Raw genomic sequence first — 17,820 nt, 5'->3', positions numbered from 1 at the left:
CTTAGCTAAAAGGTACAATGTTCATGCAAAACACTATGATAATATTTGAAACAGAAAATACTTGAGAAGCAGAGAAATGTGACCCAAACAGAGAAAAGAAAGCAGTCAACAGAAGCAGCCGAAAAGTCCAGATGTGAAAGGTAGGACTCCAAGTGTGTCAAGCATTCTGTCAGTGCGTTAGAAGAACAAAGGAAGTCACACATTGATTAAGGAAGTAAAGGGAAGCAGAATAACAATGTTTTAGCAACTGGAGAATCATCATCATCATCACAATAAATGTCCAAATGGAATTTTTGGTGTTGAGATGTACAACAAAAATTGTTTTTGAAAAAATCACTTGAGGAGTTTAACAGCAGTTGTAAACCGGAAGAGAAAAGATTTAATCAGTTTGAAGATGAAGGGGTAGAGATTATGAAATCTGGTAAATAGAAAAAGAATTAAGAATGGTGAGTGGAGATTCAGACAAACACAGACACTGAAAAACACACCAGCACGTGTGCAATCAGAGACGTAGAGAGATGATAAGATGGAATGAGCAAAAGCATATCTGTAAAGGTATAAGTTTCAAGTTTTCAGGGGCCCGGCGCCATAGTGTAGTTGTTAAAGTCCTTGCTTGCACGTGCCAGAATCCCATATGGGCGCTGGTTCTAATCCCGGCGGGCTTGCTTCCCATCCACCTCCCTGCTTGTGGCCTGGGAAAGCAGTCAAGAATGGCCCAAAGCCTTGAGACCCTGCACCCAACATCAGAGACCTGCAAGAGCTCCTTGTTCCTGGCTTTGGATGGTCTCAGTTCCACCATTGCGGTCACTTGGGTAGTGAACCATTGGAAAGAAATGTTTCTCTCTGTCTCTCCTCCTCTCAGTATATCTGCCTTTCCAATAAAAATAAATAAATCTTTAAAACAAATCTTTTCAACAGGCTGTATAGCCTATACAATACATACAGAGGAAGCCCAGCAAGGGGCCGCAGCTGTATGCAACTGTGTAAGTTGCCTTGTACCTCAGCAAGTTTTGCACTGCTGGAAGAAAAGCAGCCAATACTTAGAGGGCTTCCTGGGCCTTGTTAATGCCAGCTTTGTGTTAACTACAGCAGTGTGCCAGCATAGTGACCTATTGTGCTTATTTTGAAGATATGGGGGAAGGGAATGTGTGTAGATGCCTGCACACCAGCAGACAAGAGACTGGGGACCCATGAGCAGGCAGGGCCCCCGGCTGGCAAGACATACCACAGAAATACCAGGCTTAGGAACCACCTCACACTCTGCCACAATGCCATCCCAAGGTCCCTGATGAGGAGCATGTTCTGAGGGTGCTGCTTAAGTGGTTTTGATAGTTTTGAGATGCCACTGCTTTCATTGCTCCATGGTTAAGGAAAAGGTTGAGGAAATCCTCCCAAGGTCTATTTGGCAACATGGTTCACCTTAAAGTCTCAATTCAGTCAGATACTCACCTTCAAACCATAGTTCAGGGAGTGCCGGGGACCAGCTCCGGCTGACTGTGAGCTTGCAAAGGATGTGTGGATCGGCGAGATGATAGGAAGAGATAAGACATGGACCACTATGGCTTGATGCTCACAATGGACAACTCAGAAAAGTTGCCTTCTTTATTTATACATAAATCATCACAAGTTTTTGCACAATATCCAATTGTTTCATTTTTTCTTACATCATGGTTATGAAAATGCAAGAAGCAATCCTAAAAAATATTTTTCTATTTCAAAGAAAACATTCTTAGCAAAGCATTACTCATTGAAACATGCAATCACCTGGCTGAAGCCAGGAACTCCACGGTTGGCAGTGCATGCGGTTACACAATGACAAGTAGTTTACTTATACTCAAAATCAATGTTTACTAAACACAAACTAATATTGATTAAAATATTAAGAATACAGAATTAAAAGGTCATAAATGAAAGGATTTTATAAAAGCATATAACATAGATTATTTGCTAAATCTTATAATCAAATCATGCATTAATTACGGTCACCTTCACCTAGTGCTGATTCAATTGTTTTTTGTTCTTTTGTTAAAGGGCAGTGAAAGGGATCAAGGCAATTCAGCTAATCTACAAACAGAGGGCCTTTACAAGAAACTTTCTTTCATCTATATAAACCATTTTCTTTCCCTAAATATAAGTGCCAATATAAGATTGAGATTTTAAGCCAATTTGAGGGGGTTCACATTTATTTCCTTATAAAAGATGCCCCATATATTTTTGCTTTCTGTAGTAAGAAACTAAAATGTGTCATATCATGTGTTGCAACAGTTTGAGGTGCATGGTAAACAAACTCTTTGTACTTCCATGATTGCCATCTGTTGCAAGATATTATCAAGCCATTTCTTAAGGAAAACATTACTTATACTAGGGCAAACTTTAGGACAAAAGTGGGCACGCAACAGGATGTTTGGAAACATAGTGGGCTCAATTGTACTATTGTATACTTTTAACTGTGTGTCATAGCCTTACGTTACTATAGGTGTTTTTATCATAACATGATTGATCAATTTGCGGTGTCATACCAGTTACAGGAATCACTTCACATTAGCTGAAAAACAACAACAACATCCTCAGAAGAATTCTATGAAACATCAAAGAGGTGATTGAGTTCCGTACAACGGGTGAGGCAGCAATGAGGTGATCAGAGACATTCTGCCGGGCCTTGCCTCGCAGCTAGAAACTCCTCACAGCCTTGCTAACTGAGGAGGGGTGCTCATTACACACCCATGCCATCCGACCCAACTGCATGGCTCCCCACAGGGGAGACTCAAATTTTTCTGCCCTTCATTGTTCCTGCTCTGCAGGGCTCAATGAACTGGTTTTCACATTTGCGTGAGCACTTTGCATTCCATCCACTCCACAGGCCTCAGCAATGGTGGAGACACAGTTCTGACACATGCACCCCATGATCTTGTGATTTTCACTGTGGGTCGAGTTCTGAGTCAGTGATCTAAGGAGAGTTGGGTGTCCCCAAAGAAACACCACCAGAGGTGATCCAACAACTGACTCTTGTATGTGCCAGCCAGTGCAGAGTCTGGCTCAGTCCACATGAGCCTACACTTAGTGGCTGTAGTTACCTGGATAATTCTGTCCCCAGCCCCATCTTATACACAAACCCATGGATGCTGTGGCCCAGCCTAACTTGCCTACCACACAGTGAGCCCTCGTGCAAACCAGCAGGAACTGCAGCCTAGTCAGAGTGAACCCTAATAACTCCTATCAGGTCTACCCTAAGCACTGGTTCCTGTACATGCTGGTATGTATATTACACTGGTCCAGTCTGTCACATATCCCATTCAGCTCTTGTATACTCAGCCCAACTGGACCCACTATCCAACCCACACTCATACTCGCAGGTCCCATTGCTTGTGCAACCAGGTCCACCAATGGTATCTATGCCCACTTCAAGCCCTAGATCTTGCACTTTGCAGATGTTTCTATCACCTCGCATGAGAGTACTTGTCCCCAGTCCCAACACCTGCTGGCTGATGCTACAGCAAAGCCTAAGCAGCCTGCACTTATTTTGGCTCATTATGCACCAGTGTGTATGGTCACCTAGCCCAGCCTGGCACTCCCCCAACCGAGCTCACATGCAGGCCAACAGGCTTCTTAGTCCTTCCAAACATGGCCTGCCCGCATTTCCAACTCTCATGCTCATCAACGGAAACAGTTATCCAATAGGGAAACCCTTGCAACTCTCCTACTTGGCTTGCCCCAGGTCCTGGATTTACATGTGCTGGTGAGAGGTATGGTGCAGACTAGCATGGCTCATCACACCTTATTCACCAGTGGTGTTGTAGCCTGGCTAAACCCGGCCTGCCCTTAGTACCAGCACATGCTGATAAGTGCTGTGGCCTAGCCCAGTCCAGTCCAGCCCATCCCAAGTCCTGGCCCTAATATGAGATGGCTGGTGTTGTAGCCCAATCCAGTCTGTAGTGTACCCCATCTAGGTTTTCATATCTGCCAGTGGGTGCTGTGAACTGGCCCTGCCTAGCCAACTCCCAGGCCTGACACACATGTATGACAATGGGTATTATATTTTGGCTTGATCTTGGCTGCTCCAAGCCTTGGTTCTCGTGCTAACCTGTAGGAATTGTATCATGACAGTGGTGTTTTCCAAGCTCTTCTATCTGGTCACCTCCCAGTGTCCCAGTAGCAGATCTTATGCACACCAGTGGATTTTTGGTCCAGTTTGACTTGGCCCAACTCCTGCCCTGGCAGGTGCAGTGGCATTGACTGACCAGCCCACACCCATCCTGCCTCTTTGTCTTGGCTTCTAAAACCCAGCCCTGCCTGGTTCATCCTTAGACTCAGCTCTCCCATGGTTGAGCAGGTACAGAGACCTAGCCCAGCCTGTCCACCACCACTCTGGCTCTTGTGAACATCAGTAGGTCCTAGAGCCTAGCCCAGTCTGGCACATCCCAGACGCAATCAACACCCATATCAAGGGATACTATAGCCATGTCTACCCCATTTCTTTGCTACCCTATTCTGGTTCTTGTGCTCACTGGTGGGCACAGCAGTCCAGTTGGGAAATCCCCTTTGCCCCCTAGCCAGACTTGCTCCCAGCACAGATTTGTGCAATCTTGGTAGTTGTTCCAGCCCAGCCTGATGTAACCCATCCTTCATCTTGGCCTTTGTCATCAGATACTGCAGCCTTATCTAGTCTGGCCCAATCCCCATTTAAACTTTCACTGGTGGGCACTCCAGCCTAACCCTGCTGTCTGCCTCCATTCCCTGGCTTTCATGCAAACTGGTAGGTATGATAGCCTAGCCTAGCAATGCCTGTACTCTTTCCTGGTTCCTGCACATGCCAGAGTGCTAAGTTTTGGCCTGACCCTGCCTAGTTTGATCCCCAAGCCCCAGACCCAGCCTATTAATTCGCTGATAAATGGAGCTGCTTCCCAGTCTGACCGACACCAATACTGACTCACATTCACACTAGTGGAAGTGATAGCCTACCAAGGATGGTCCCCAAGTTCTCCCACCAGGCCCGCTTCCAGAGTTAGATCTCACACATGTTCTAAAGTGTTAGGTCTCACCTACTTTCCCCCATTCCTTCACCCTCTTTATTCTGATTGTCTACATAGGCATGGATTCCTTTCTGCTATGTAACCATCATCAAAAATAAAATTAGTTATTATTAAAAAAAAAGGACCTGTGATGGCACTCATGTCAGTTTAAGGAGAAAGCAACAACCCTAAGGACATTATGTTGGGCTGATTTGTGAGGCAGAGAGACAGATGTGAGCCTATGTGAGTGTCAGAGAAGACAAAGGAATGCAAGGTTCTTATGGTTAAAGTGCCTGGACAATATGGACACAGATTCAGAGAGGGACAAGGAGCTGAGGAGTCCCAACACCCAAGCATGTGTGCCAGACAAATCCTGTCACCTCCTGCACTGATCCATCAGAAATGAAGGCTTAAAGCACTCCTCTTCACACACACAAGTCTGACTTTGCAATCCTTTCCAGACCTTGCCGGGTTGAGCTCTGTTGTGGGAGATCCAGGCTGGGCTAAACGCCCATATACACTGGTACATGTATCAGGCAAGAAGTGACTTGAGCACTTTCTCTGGTGTCAGCAAGTGTGCCACAGCCCCTATGCCAAATCCTGCCTCCTTGACACCTTGAGAGGCCTTGCCCTTCTCCCACCCCATCCTATGAAAATGATTGCCCAGGCCTGATGGAAGCAATTTTCTTTCATGTGGTTGTCCACACTCACAGCGGAGTGTGTGCTACCCAGCTGCTTTCAATGAATCTGTTTTCTGCTCATATCTGTCTGTGTCTCCTGCTTATATTCTTACACTCAAGAAGGCACAGCTAAGACTAGATCTAGCTGTGGAATAGGGAGAGGGGCAGGTGTTTTCTCCAAGCCAGCCAGGGCTCTCAATCCTCACAATATAATATGAGGATGCCCATCCTCAAAACATTGATAACTGGAAAGCAATGCAACATTATATTAAACTGTCCCCCCTGACAACAATCATTGTAAAGGAATTCCAGGCCTACAGTCTTCCTGATAACATGTCATGAGAGTTGAGTCCCAAACTCCCTAACCCACTTAGAAATTTCATGGGGACTCCTTCTTCTTGGGGGACATTTTTGTCTGATAATGTCCTGTGGTAACATGGTGCTGGAGGTGAGACCATTACTGGTGGTGTGTAGACATGGGGAACAGTATGAAGAAATGTGCTGTTCATTCTGGCATTGTCTGTAATTATTGCCCTGTACTGATCTCAGGACCTCCAGTGTGTGCTATCCACATCAGCTCTCACACAGACACTGGTAGTTCTCTTTAGCTCCTTCACTCCTGCTGGAGTGTGAGCTGAAGTCTGGAAGCACCAATGACCTCTTCACAGGAAGTAACAACTCCAGGCTGTGGCTGGATTGCAAGCACACAGCATATCTGCATGTCCTTGAACGTTTAACTCTCGAGCCTGGAGAAGTTTTCCTTCTGAGGAGTGTATAACATCATGATATTAGGTAAGAACTTTATTCCTGCCGTTACACTGTTCTCGGTGTGCCAGAAATTACATTCCTTTCATTAAAACAAAAAGTGAGATCTGCTAAATTTAATACAGTTCAGTTGATGAAGAAAATGATTCTATAACTGAGCAGCACTCTAGAGCTGCTTCTGAATACCCCACCTCATGCCAGGTACCGACTGTATTTACAGTCAGACAAAAGCTGGCTGTCCAGAGAAAACCTGCTTGGCTACAGAAAGCTTTGACACTTGGGTCATGTCTTGGCAGTGTTTATTCTGACTGATGGGAGATTTAGCTGTCATGACTGATGGACAGTTGCTTGATCACGAGGATATACTATGTCAGGTTACACACTACAGTTCAGTAGTTGGAGAGCTGCCTTGTACTAAACTTCATCACCCAAGTACACAGACAGCTTTAAAACAAACTTACTTCCATTTAGTACGTGTTTAATTCTTACAAACTTAACATGTAGACACTATTACTTTAATGTTTCAATTTAAGAAATTCTGCCTATAAAATCAGCTATTCCAGTTCAAAATGCTAGTGAGTAGTAAAGCAAAATATCAAAACTCAAGACAGCTTGAGAGAAACTTTAGTATTTTATTTTTCAAATTCTAAATCCAGGAGTGAATTATTTTTTCACAGTCACAGTTTATGGGCCTTGCTTTAACTTCCAAAGTCTTTGAAATATGCCACTTTAATAAAATTTACTTTTTTTTTTAATTGAAAAGACAAGTTTACAGAGAGGAGAGACAGAAAAAGATCCACTGTTTCACTCCCCAAATGACTGCAAACCAGAGTGCCAGAGTAGAGCTAGTTCGAATGAAGAATCAGAAATTCTGGCAGCATTCCTACGCTCTGGGCCTTCATTCATTGCTTTCCCAGGGCTTCTAGCAGGGAGCTGAATGGGAAATGGAGCAGCTCGGGCACAAACCAACACCAATATGGGAGGTTGGTGCTTGAAGGCAGAGGATTAGCTAATTTGCCACAGTGCTGGCCTCAACATGCCACCTTTCTTCCTCCCTAGCCTAACCCATCTGATTCCATCTCCAGTTATTCCTAATGATACATTTAACCCCATTTAGAACCCACACCCTCCTCTACATGAAAAACTATTCCGTTTGTCCTTGTAGTTACACTTTCCTTGGACTTCCTGCCTGGGATGCCTTTTCCGTACTCTCGGCCTAACTAAAACCTATTCACCTGCAAGGCTCCACTGAAGTCCTGCCTCATCTACCATTTTTAAACAGTTCTGCTTTGATCTGTCTCAGTGACTCACATTTTTTGCCTGCCCTCTGTACCTAGACCAAATGTCTAAATTCTGCCCAAACAGTGAAGTCTGGGTCAAAGATCAAGTGTTCCAGAACCTGAGAGCAGATCTTCCCTGGGATGGTGTTCAGGGCTTCTCATCAAGGAAGGTGTCAGCTGGCCAGTGAGAGAGTATGCAGATTCAATAGCAATTCATGGAATGGACTTGTCAAGAATCAAGGCTGTGATATAGTAAGGAGTTAACCGCAGATTTCTGCTCAGAGTAGCTCATGTTTCCTACTGAGGTTTTGTTTGTTTATTTCATTATACAGTTGCATAGGTTATGCGATTTCCCTTACCCGTTCACATATCCCCTCTCCATGACTCAAGCCAAAAATTTATTCAAGAATTAGGACACTATTCCAAGGCTTAATGTAAGATCCATGAAAGATCCAAAGGGGCAGAAAGCATTACATAGCTGAAAGGAAGCTGGGTTTAAAGATGTATCCGATGCATTATAAAATAAAAATTTTTCTAATATGGAGAAAGATTTGGGAAACAAAAGCAGAAGAGAAATAGAACTACCAATAGGACTGATGAAAGTGATCATAGCCGTGACATGTGATAATGTGTGACATTTGCTCTTCAGTGTTACATAAGGAAAAATTGTGAAATATGCACACAAAAAAATCAGTTAACATTTAGAGGTTTCTTAGTCAGACTCAGCTGACCGCTCAGAGGAAGCTCTCCAGACCAGAACAGAATGGAACTTTATATTCCAGATTCTAAAAGCAAAAAAATTGTCACCCACGATAATGTACCCAGCAAAGCTTTTCCTTGTCTTTGAAAAGGAGAAAAATTCTTCCTCCAAGAAAAAAAATTTCAAAGAATATGCCTCTTCCATATCTGCCCTACAAATGATATTTAAAGATGTTCTCTTAACACAGAAAAGGAATGAGGTCCAAAAGTAGAGGCAAATGTGAAGAACATCCCAGTAAAATGACAACAGAAGACTAAATCAATGAACAAGCCATTGCTAATGTGACAGGACTGAATTAACACCTGCTCATATCAACCTGAATATAAATGGCTTAAACTCATCAAATATTATAGATTAGTGGACCAAATCAAAAAGTAAAACCCATCTGTCTACTGACTACAAGAGACACATCTCACCAACAAGATCAGTGGAACTATATCTCATGGAATTTGATGCCTTTTTTACACTTACATTTCTTCAAAACGGTTTTTTTTCTCTTGTTAAATTCTTCACTGAATGATATGTCATACAATAGAATCATTTTCTTCAAGAAGGTTCTTGATGTTGTTTTTCACTTCCTCAGTGAAACAGTACTGAAGCAGTATGTTATTTAGACTCGCGGCATTATAAATTTCTATTTTTCTTCCCGACTCAGATTTAAAGGGCATCAGCGGTATTAGCTCAGTCATAGGAAAAGAAGAAATGTGCGTCTTTGATGTCATGAGTCACTGAGTGATGTAGAGAGGTGTCTGCTATTCGCATTCCGCAGATATTGTATGCCTACCGCGTGGCAAGTCCCACGTGCTCCAAGAAGTCACAACAGTGAGCAATCATTTAATTTGTGCAGTAAAGGAAGACCACATGTAATGGCACGCATTATAAAGCATTGATTTTGTGTTCAGCTATCTAGTATGGTAAAATATGCTTCAGGGAAAGCGCTTTTGCTACGTTTTCTTTCTGTTCTCCTGTGAGGATGTTTGTAGGACAAAGTCATAAATGTAGAATGTTGGGTGGCAGGGCATGTTCATTTAAACACTGATAGATGGGGCTTGATTCCCCCACGACGGCTCTCCGCCACCTGTGTGCAGGAACAGCTGCCCCTGCTCGGCACGCCAGCCCCAAGCTTGTGCCAACTCGCCTTCAGTGAAGAACGGTGACAGTGGAATTGAATAGTGCTGCTTGTACTTTCTCATGGTGTTCCTGTAAATCTCAAAAGTGATGCTGTGTCTCTTTTTCCAGCCACTGATTTTATTTTTCTTTGAAAGTACTATTGTTTTTTTTTACAGGAGGGGTGACACGTCAATGTTTTACTTGTTTCAATGTACAGATCATCCATGAGAGGAAATAATGAAACAGCAATATTAAACCATAAATACTAAAACAGATTTTTTTGTTAATTTAAAATAACAATAAGTAAAATTAGTTTATCAACTTCCTATTTACAAAATAGCATTCCAAAATATTGTTGTTTCTCAGCAAAATCTTATGAAAATATAATCAGAGAAAACTAATATTTGCTCATCTATCAGTTAAACATAATTTTCCTTTTTGCTCACTTGATAAATGTTGGTAGGCTGAAACTGATTTTTTTTAATAGATGCAATTTCATGAATGTAGAGAAACACTCAATGTCAATCATCTTTGGGCAATTAGATCAAAGCTACAATAGAACGTTGTTTTTTATCAAATGTAAAGAGAACACTGCACAGATAATGATGTGGAAAAACAAAGGCACAATGCTGACAGTGTGAGGTGAACACCCGGGAATGGTTTACAGTAAGTGACTCTACAACAGAATTACTACAGCTTCACTGCCACTTTATCCAAAATGGACTTTGGATATTTTGGGGTGGATTTTGGAGCGCTTGCAAATACATGAAGACCTCTCTACCAGCTCAAGGATGTTCTTGCACTTGAAAAACAATGCTGCTCTCACCTCTAATCTCACCCTTATTCATATTTTTTTATTATTAATTGCATTGCATTATGTAACACAGTGTTATAGGCACTGGGATTCCCCCCACCCCTCCCCGAACCCTCTTCCCATGGTGGATTCCTCCACCTTGTTGCATGACCACAGTTCAAGTTCAGTTGAGGTTCTTCCATTGGAAGTATTTACCAAGCATAAAATCCAGCATCTTATTATCCTCGTGAGTTTAACGATTTCTTGGTGAGACCATCTCTGGTCTGAAGGTAAAACCGGCAAAGTATCATCCCAATCAATTAAAAGCCCCAACATGACATCAACGACAATTTACAACATTATGGCATTAATTGACATGGTATTGACTAACCAATATGTTAACAGGAAAATGCAGGTTCTTAGCTACTTCCTTTGACTTCTTCATAGACATTTCAATTTTGGTTTATATTCAACTGGGTTCTATACACCTCAAAATGGCTATAGATTACTATTCAGCTATCTCGTGTGTATTTTCATTTTAGTATTTAGCTGTTTATAGTGTTGAAGCATGATTTTGCTGAACTTGGTTGTTTTTTCGGATGGTCTGAACTGGCTTATAACTCTAGCAAGACATGTGTCATCAGTTTAGCTACAGAACTTTTTTTTTTTTTTGGAGGGGTGTGCAGAGAAATCCCCAATACCCCAGTGAGGCGTAACTAATCTTTGTGACCATTAGTATCACTCCAGAAACACCTCTAAACAAATGAACAAACATACAAACAAACAAAAAACCTAGAATGGACAGACAACAACAAGAAAAGCTTAGAATCAGACAGGAAATGGTCAGCGTGGACTCACTCATACCGCACTAGGGGGAACAAAGAAAGCACGATTCTTTTGAGGAGTTGATCATGTTTACATGTAGGTAACACAAGCTCATAGGAAAATGCATGCTATAAAGAAAACACCTCTGCATGAATTTAATGTTTTTGCACCAAAACAAACACAACCTGTACTTGAAGTTTTCTGTGAAGTTTCCGAGGAAGCTGCATGCTAAGGAAATTAGACATTTCTCTAACATATGTTGCTAATATCCCTCTAGTGACTGATACAAAATCTAAATGTGAAACAATCTTTGACACTGTAACATCTATTGCATGTGTAAAACATTTTAAAAAAAGCATTCAATCTGCGAGGTGAGTTGGGAATCCTGAGGCATAAAGGTGATGAACTTGGCCTGAAGCTATCCATCCATCAAATGAGGAAGCTAGCTGACCCAGGCTGGTGGTCTCCAGGACTCTGAGTGGTTCTATTCTTATGGCTACATTTATTTTTGTACTTTTTTTCTGATAATACCCCTCTTTCAGGCTCCTTTTACATAGGTTAGGAATGAGGTTATTTGCATGTTGTGCTGATGTAGTAAAGTAAATGGCATTTCCAAGGTCTGTGAGGGGCTGCACTGCCAGGCCTATGGAATGTAGTCTGTAGCTTGAATCGAAAAAATCAGCTTAGAATCCAGTCTGTGTAATAGCAAAGGCCATTTAATTAATGCACGTAAATCAGTATTAATCTCTATTTTAAAAAAGTCGGAATAAACAGAAAAGCACCCAAGAGTGGAATTATTTGAAATCTCAGGTGAATTCGGATTCTCTGGTTTAAGTTCTGAGCTGAAACACAGGAAGTTACGGGTTGAGCTCGCCACCTGGTGCTAATACTGTGCAACTGCAGAAGCTAGCCATCTGTCTCAGCTATTCCAAGAATTCAGCTGTGTTAGAGTTTATTCCAATCATTTCATCCCCAAAACCAAGCCCATTGTTCTGACTGGCCATGTCTCAATATTTATAGAGAATATCATTTGTCTAAACTGATTGCATCATAATGCAGAAGTTCCTTAGCTCAGCATTCCTAACTCTTTGTGAGCTAGGGCCATAGGCTCCATATGAGGCATCTCTGTAGCGCCCACACATGCTAGGCACACTCATTGCTCCGGCTTGTGGAGTGCCCTTTGCATTTCTTTCTACAGAACAAATCTCCATGACCTTGGAAAACCTGAGTGAAGCATTGTGCATGACCCTGTTTCCTGGCCTCCCCACAGCCTTTAGATGGGGTTATTTGTGGGAGGAATGCAATGTTTCTTCTTGCTGTTGAATCCCAGTTCCTGGGCCTGAGCACCTCACTAGAAAGCTGGCAGTCCTTTTTCTCAAAGGTTCTGAATCACATTTGAAAACAACAGAGGCATGGATTTAAAGTAGTAGTTTGGATGCTCATAATTTGTATGGGTGTAACTGGCTTTAATTCCTGGTTCTGGCTTCTGCTTGTAGGGTTGGTTAACAAGATCCTAGGAGCACAAGAGAGGCCTCTGGTAATTTGGTTCCATATGGCAAACCTTGATTGATTTCTCAGTGAATGGGACCAAGGGGGTGTACACATGCTCTCTTCTTACTTTCTGGAGTGACTGTCAACTGTCTTGAGGAAGGAGGTTGATCTAGAAGGCTTGCTGCCTCAATCTTTTATTGAAATGCTTGGGAATTGAAATGACCTGAATTGATGTGGCACAAATGTTGATAGCTACGTCTTGTGTTGATGTCCGAGACCCTAATGTCTAATGATCAGGAAGCAAAGGTGTGAACCAAGTACAGAAGTGATTGTTTCTGTCTCCAGGATGTCTTAAAACACACAGTCCAGTGACCTTGAGCCACTGCCCCACTGCAGACCTTGGTTCACAGGCCGTGGCCTTGGACTCGGACTTCTGCCTACCCACAGACCATTGCCTTCAGAGTTTGACCTCTGTGCTCTGGCACCAGCAGTCCGTGAACTCAAGATTCCAGACAGTGTGTCCTGCTCATTTTATCAAGTCGTGTTGAAGTCATGTTGCTGTTTTTTGTTTATTTACTTACAAATACCTGGTAACAAATGTGTTTGGTGTACTGCTGAGCTATATTCTATATTTCTTGACATCCTGTTGGACTTGAGGGAATAAGGGGACAGATTTCTGAGTCCAAAATGGTATGGAGAGATAAGAAAGAGTCAGCACCTACTTAAGCCTGCAAACTGCAAACATCTCCCAAACAAGTCCCTGTAGTCCAACCCCTACCAGGGCTGGGTCTCCGCGATCCTTTGGTCTCCTGAGGCTGGATGCATTTTACAATGTTTTTTCCTTCTTCTTTGACAGGAGTTTCTCGCTGGGGACTTTTCTTAGTGGTTCCTGGTGACCTGAAAGTATTTTGCTCTGTATATTCCTCTCCCTCCTGGTACTGCTGCTGCCACCTGCATGACTAATCCCAAGGCAGAAGAAGGGGACATTCCTCTGATCTTCTTGGATAGTGCAATTCTTTTCAAAACACTCTAGTTTTTCAATCTTCTATGTGAGGTCACTGCACTTTCCAGGGTAGACCAAAGTCCTGAATAAGATGAAGACATTGCAGCAATCGACCACTTTTATATCGGCCAGAATGGTGTATTGCAACTCGGTGTCAGGAGCTTTCCATCTAAGGCCTGTCACAAGTCGTAGACTCCATTTCCAGAATCCCCTTTGCATACAACCTGAGGCGTGTCCATGACCTGCAGATTTGGAAGGTGGAAGAGAAAGGACAATTGTCCTCCTGCAGACTTTCTCTGCCACATTCAAGGCTCCTTCCTTTGCTGCTGCAGACAGCTGTGAGCTTCCCTGAGTGCATCACAATTCATCGACCTCATGACAAGCTCTTTGGACCCACTGTTGTCCCACAGGCTAGGACACTGGGGTGCCTGCCCTGACACTTGTTCCCCCAGTGTTTCCCACAGGCTCTGTAAGGCTCTTATTCATAGAATGCATGAAGGTTTTGTTCTTCATCCTTTTTCTGTTGGAGGCAATGGGGTCTGTGGATGAACTTTATAGTTGGATTGTTCTCCAGCTCTAGATGGTATCTGTCAGCTGGGACAGAACTTAGGATATTTACCTAAGTTCTATGCAGAGTGAATTGTGTGGCATAGTTGAAACTGGGAGATTACATCAAGTTATAGTCGACATCCGAGGCATTCATGTTATGTGCTGTGTGGGCACCTTGCTCTTCTTCCACACGGTCTCTGTGGCCACATGCCTACCCTCACTCATTTTCTGGCTTGAATCGTTTCCCCTTGTTGGCTGATTTGTTAGCAGGTGAAAGCAGAAGCAGCTTAAGGTCAGAGTCCAACTTGGCAGAGTATGATGTTTGTTTTGTTTTATTCAGCAAAGCAAGTAACAAGCCTGACAGAAGGTTGGGTACCTGGACTGCAGACTCCTCCTTTCATTGTGGAGGCTGAAAAAGTCACTTTGTACGGGCTGAGGCTGAGCTGTTGCAGTCACACAGCAATTTGCACACCAGCCACAGAACTGAGAGCAGGGAGAGTTTACATCAGTTACCTAAGACCAACATGCTGCTCAGACACAGGACCGGTATTTAATCCTGACCGACGCTACTGCCAGGTATGGTCTTTTAACACTAACTTACCTTGATTGACAACTTCTTTGTTTATTTATAATGCCTTTCTGAACTACATGCTTGCATGTTCACTGTTCCTTGGTTTTCAAGGACTGAATATCAACTCCTTAATCATTTTCAGCTTGAAATGGAGTCCTATTTAACCTTCCATAGCATTTTCTTTAAGGGTCATCACTTTAAAAGATATAATAAAATAAAAACAGAGCTAATGCAATGGCACTTTAAGATTTTGCCTATGGTTCCTATATTCCATTTGGGCATCAGTTCACATCCCAGCTGATCCATTTCCAGTCCAGCTCCCTGTTTATGCCTGGGAAGCAGCAGAAGATGCCCAAGCCCTTGACACCCTCTACTCCTGTGAGTGATTTGGAAGAAGAAGGCTCTCGGCTCCTGGTTTTGGATAAGCTCACCTCCTGTCATTATAAACATTTACAAAGTATACCAGAAGATGCAAGGCCTTCGCATTTCTCCTTCTCTCTGTGTTTTGTCTTTCATATAAAAATAAATAAATATTTAAAAGTAAAATGAAGACAGATAACTCGAATAGAACCTTCTTTGAGAATCTAAATGTTTTAGTGTACATGGGTTTCATGTTTCATGTAAGACTGGAAGAATACAGTTAGTGGATGTGTGTATCATTGATCTTTCCATCTCTTGGATCAGATAGTGTAAACTATATTGCACAGTAATGTACAAATACTAAATGATTGGACACATGAGTGAGTCCCTTTATCTCACAAAAAGAAAAAAAAAAAACCCATTGCTTTGAACCCTCTGTGTACCAGAAAATGCTTGGCCATTTCTGTTAAGCTGTAAGAGTTTCAGCTCCACAGGTTCTCCTGGCTTTTCCCTGAACTTTCTGTTCCTACACTCTGTGCTTTGTAACTCTGCAGACATTGACCTACTATCACGGTTTTGGCTTAGCTTTTTGTAGTGTTAGTTTTGAAATTCTTGGTATAAAGCTCTACTTCCCTAGAAGAAACCTTTGGACTCAGTCTCTGGTTTGCCATCCACACCACGGCTGTGCTCATGGATGGGAGCAGGGCCAATGTCTGTGCTGTTCACCACTGTCTACCTCCAACACAGTGCTGTAGCTTGGATAGAACTGAAGCCAAGAACCACGTCCATCTCTGTGTTTAATCAGGCAATGGTGCAGACAGTGACTGACAAGTAACTAGCTATGTCCTGTGGGTTGGCTGTGTGCCATGGAGGAGCACGAGGGTAGCCTTTTGAGGAGGCCTTCCTGTAAGCCAGTGAGCTCAGTGTCCCTGAGGAAGATCAGGCTTAGGGATACAAGTAGTCAAAGTATAAAAATATCAGAAAAGTAGGTACACTTTATTCTACAGGGCAAAATGAAAAAAGTAGTAAGGAAATCTATCATATTCCTTCAGTCATAGTTGCTATGAACATGAAAGAATTAAGTAAATGGATAGAAAGAGACGGCAGTGTGGGCTAGTGCTGTTGTAGCAAAAAATGTTTTGCTTATTTTTTTGAAAGAGCTTCAGAGAGTGCGAGAGAGACAGAGTGAGAGTGAGAATTCCTGTCCCCTGCTTCACTCTCCAGCTGGCCACAATGGCCAGGGCTGAGCCAGCCTGAAGTTAGGAAGCAGAGTCTCTCATATGGATCTCTTTATCTGGATCTCTCACATGGGTAACAGAGGTCCAAGCGCTTGGGCCATCCTTCACTGCTTCTCCTAGGCCATTGGCAGGGAGCTGGGTCAGAAGTGAAGCAGCTGAATCAGTATCATTGTGGAATACCAGTAAGTGTATTAGTAATAGTGAAACTCTTAGAATAATATACATCAACCAAAAAGCACTCCATACATTTTGGCAACTATGGTTCTTGTTTCTAGCTTTAAGAACGGATAGCTTCTGCATCTCCAGTCAGCTTCACGCAACACATTTTTACTGGTAAGTCCTAGACTCTCATTTTAACAAGGTTAAGTCTTGCTCCATGTTGTCTTTCCTTATTTTTTGGTTGTTTTCTTTGGCTTTTGGAGCTCTAGGACAGACATGAATAAAGCATTTGAAAAATTCTAGCACTGGGCTTCAAGACATTTTGTGAAATTGTTTATCCTAATCCACCTTCAGTTTCTTTCCTGGCATTTCCACTCTTCTCTGTTCTTACAACTGACTTGTTGTTGCTCTTTTTCTTTTGTCCTTAAATGGTAAGAGAATTTCCTTCCTTGTAGGTTTTTGACATTTTCAAAGATATTATATTCCATGTAAGTTACACTATCCTGAAAAATTACATAAGAGCAAGATAAATAATGTAGGCAAATACTACTTTAGTGTATTGTCAAATTATAGTCATATGGAGGATTCAGAATACTACATCTAGACATAGCAGATTCAAATGCAATTTTCTCAAGTTGTAACAAGATATATGCAGTGCAATCCTTCTTATATAATGGTCCATTTTTGGAAATTAAGCTATTAATTCTGAGAACAGCTTGGGAACAAAATTTTATCCATATTCAACACATATTATGTAAATTAAAGAACTTTTCTTAAACCACATGTTAATTTTTAACTCTTTTAAAAATCAACAGGAGGTAGCCTGAGAAACAACATTATGAAATTTGATAGTTCTTGCTTGACAGCAATTATTATCTGTGGCATGAATGATTAGCCATTATGTGCCACTGTTCAGTCTTTCTTTTAGAAATATACTTACATGAATTAAGAACAATATTCTGCCAGCTCTGCTTTTAGACCAGAGACAGTCTCCCCAAGAAACTGTTGGACTGATCTGGACAATAAGACTCTGGATTCTATACATCGTACCTGCTTGCAATGAAAGAAATAAGACTGGATTTGAACTGTAATAGTGCAATAAGGTGGAGTAATCCACTATGTGGGGAGGGTTCGGGGAGGAGATGGGGGAACTTCAGAGCCCATGAAATGATGTGATAAAATGAAATGCAATAATAATAAAAAAAGAAAGAAATAGATCACCAACTG

Source organism: Ochotona curzoniae, unplaced genomic scaffold (genome assembly GCF_017591425.1).
Source record: "Ochotona curzoniae isolate NIBS_2020 unplaced genomic scaffold, NIBS_Ocur_1.0 contig_291, whole genome shotgun sequence".
In the NCBI taxonomy this organism is placed as follows: Eukaryota; Metazoa; Chordata; class Mammalia; order Lagomorpha; family Ochotonidae; genus Ochotona; species Ochotona curzoniae.
The sequence above is the reverse complement of the archived record's forward strand: the minus strand, read 5'-3'. Positions refer to the sequence as shown.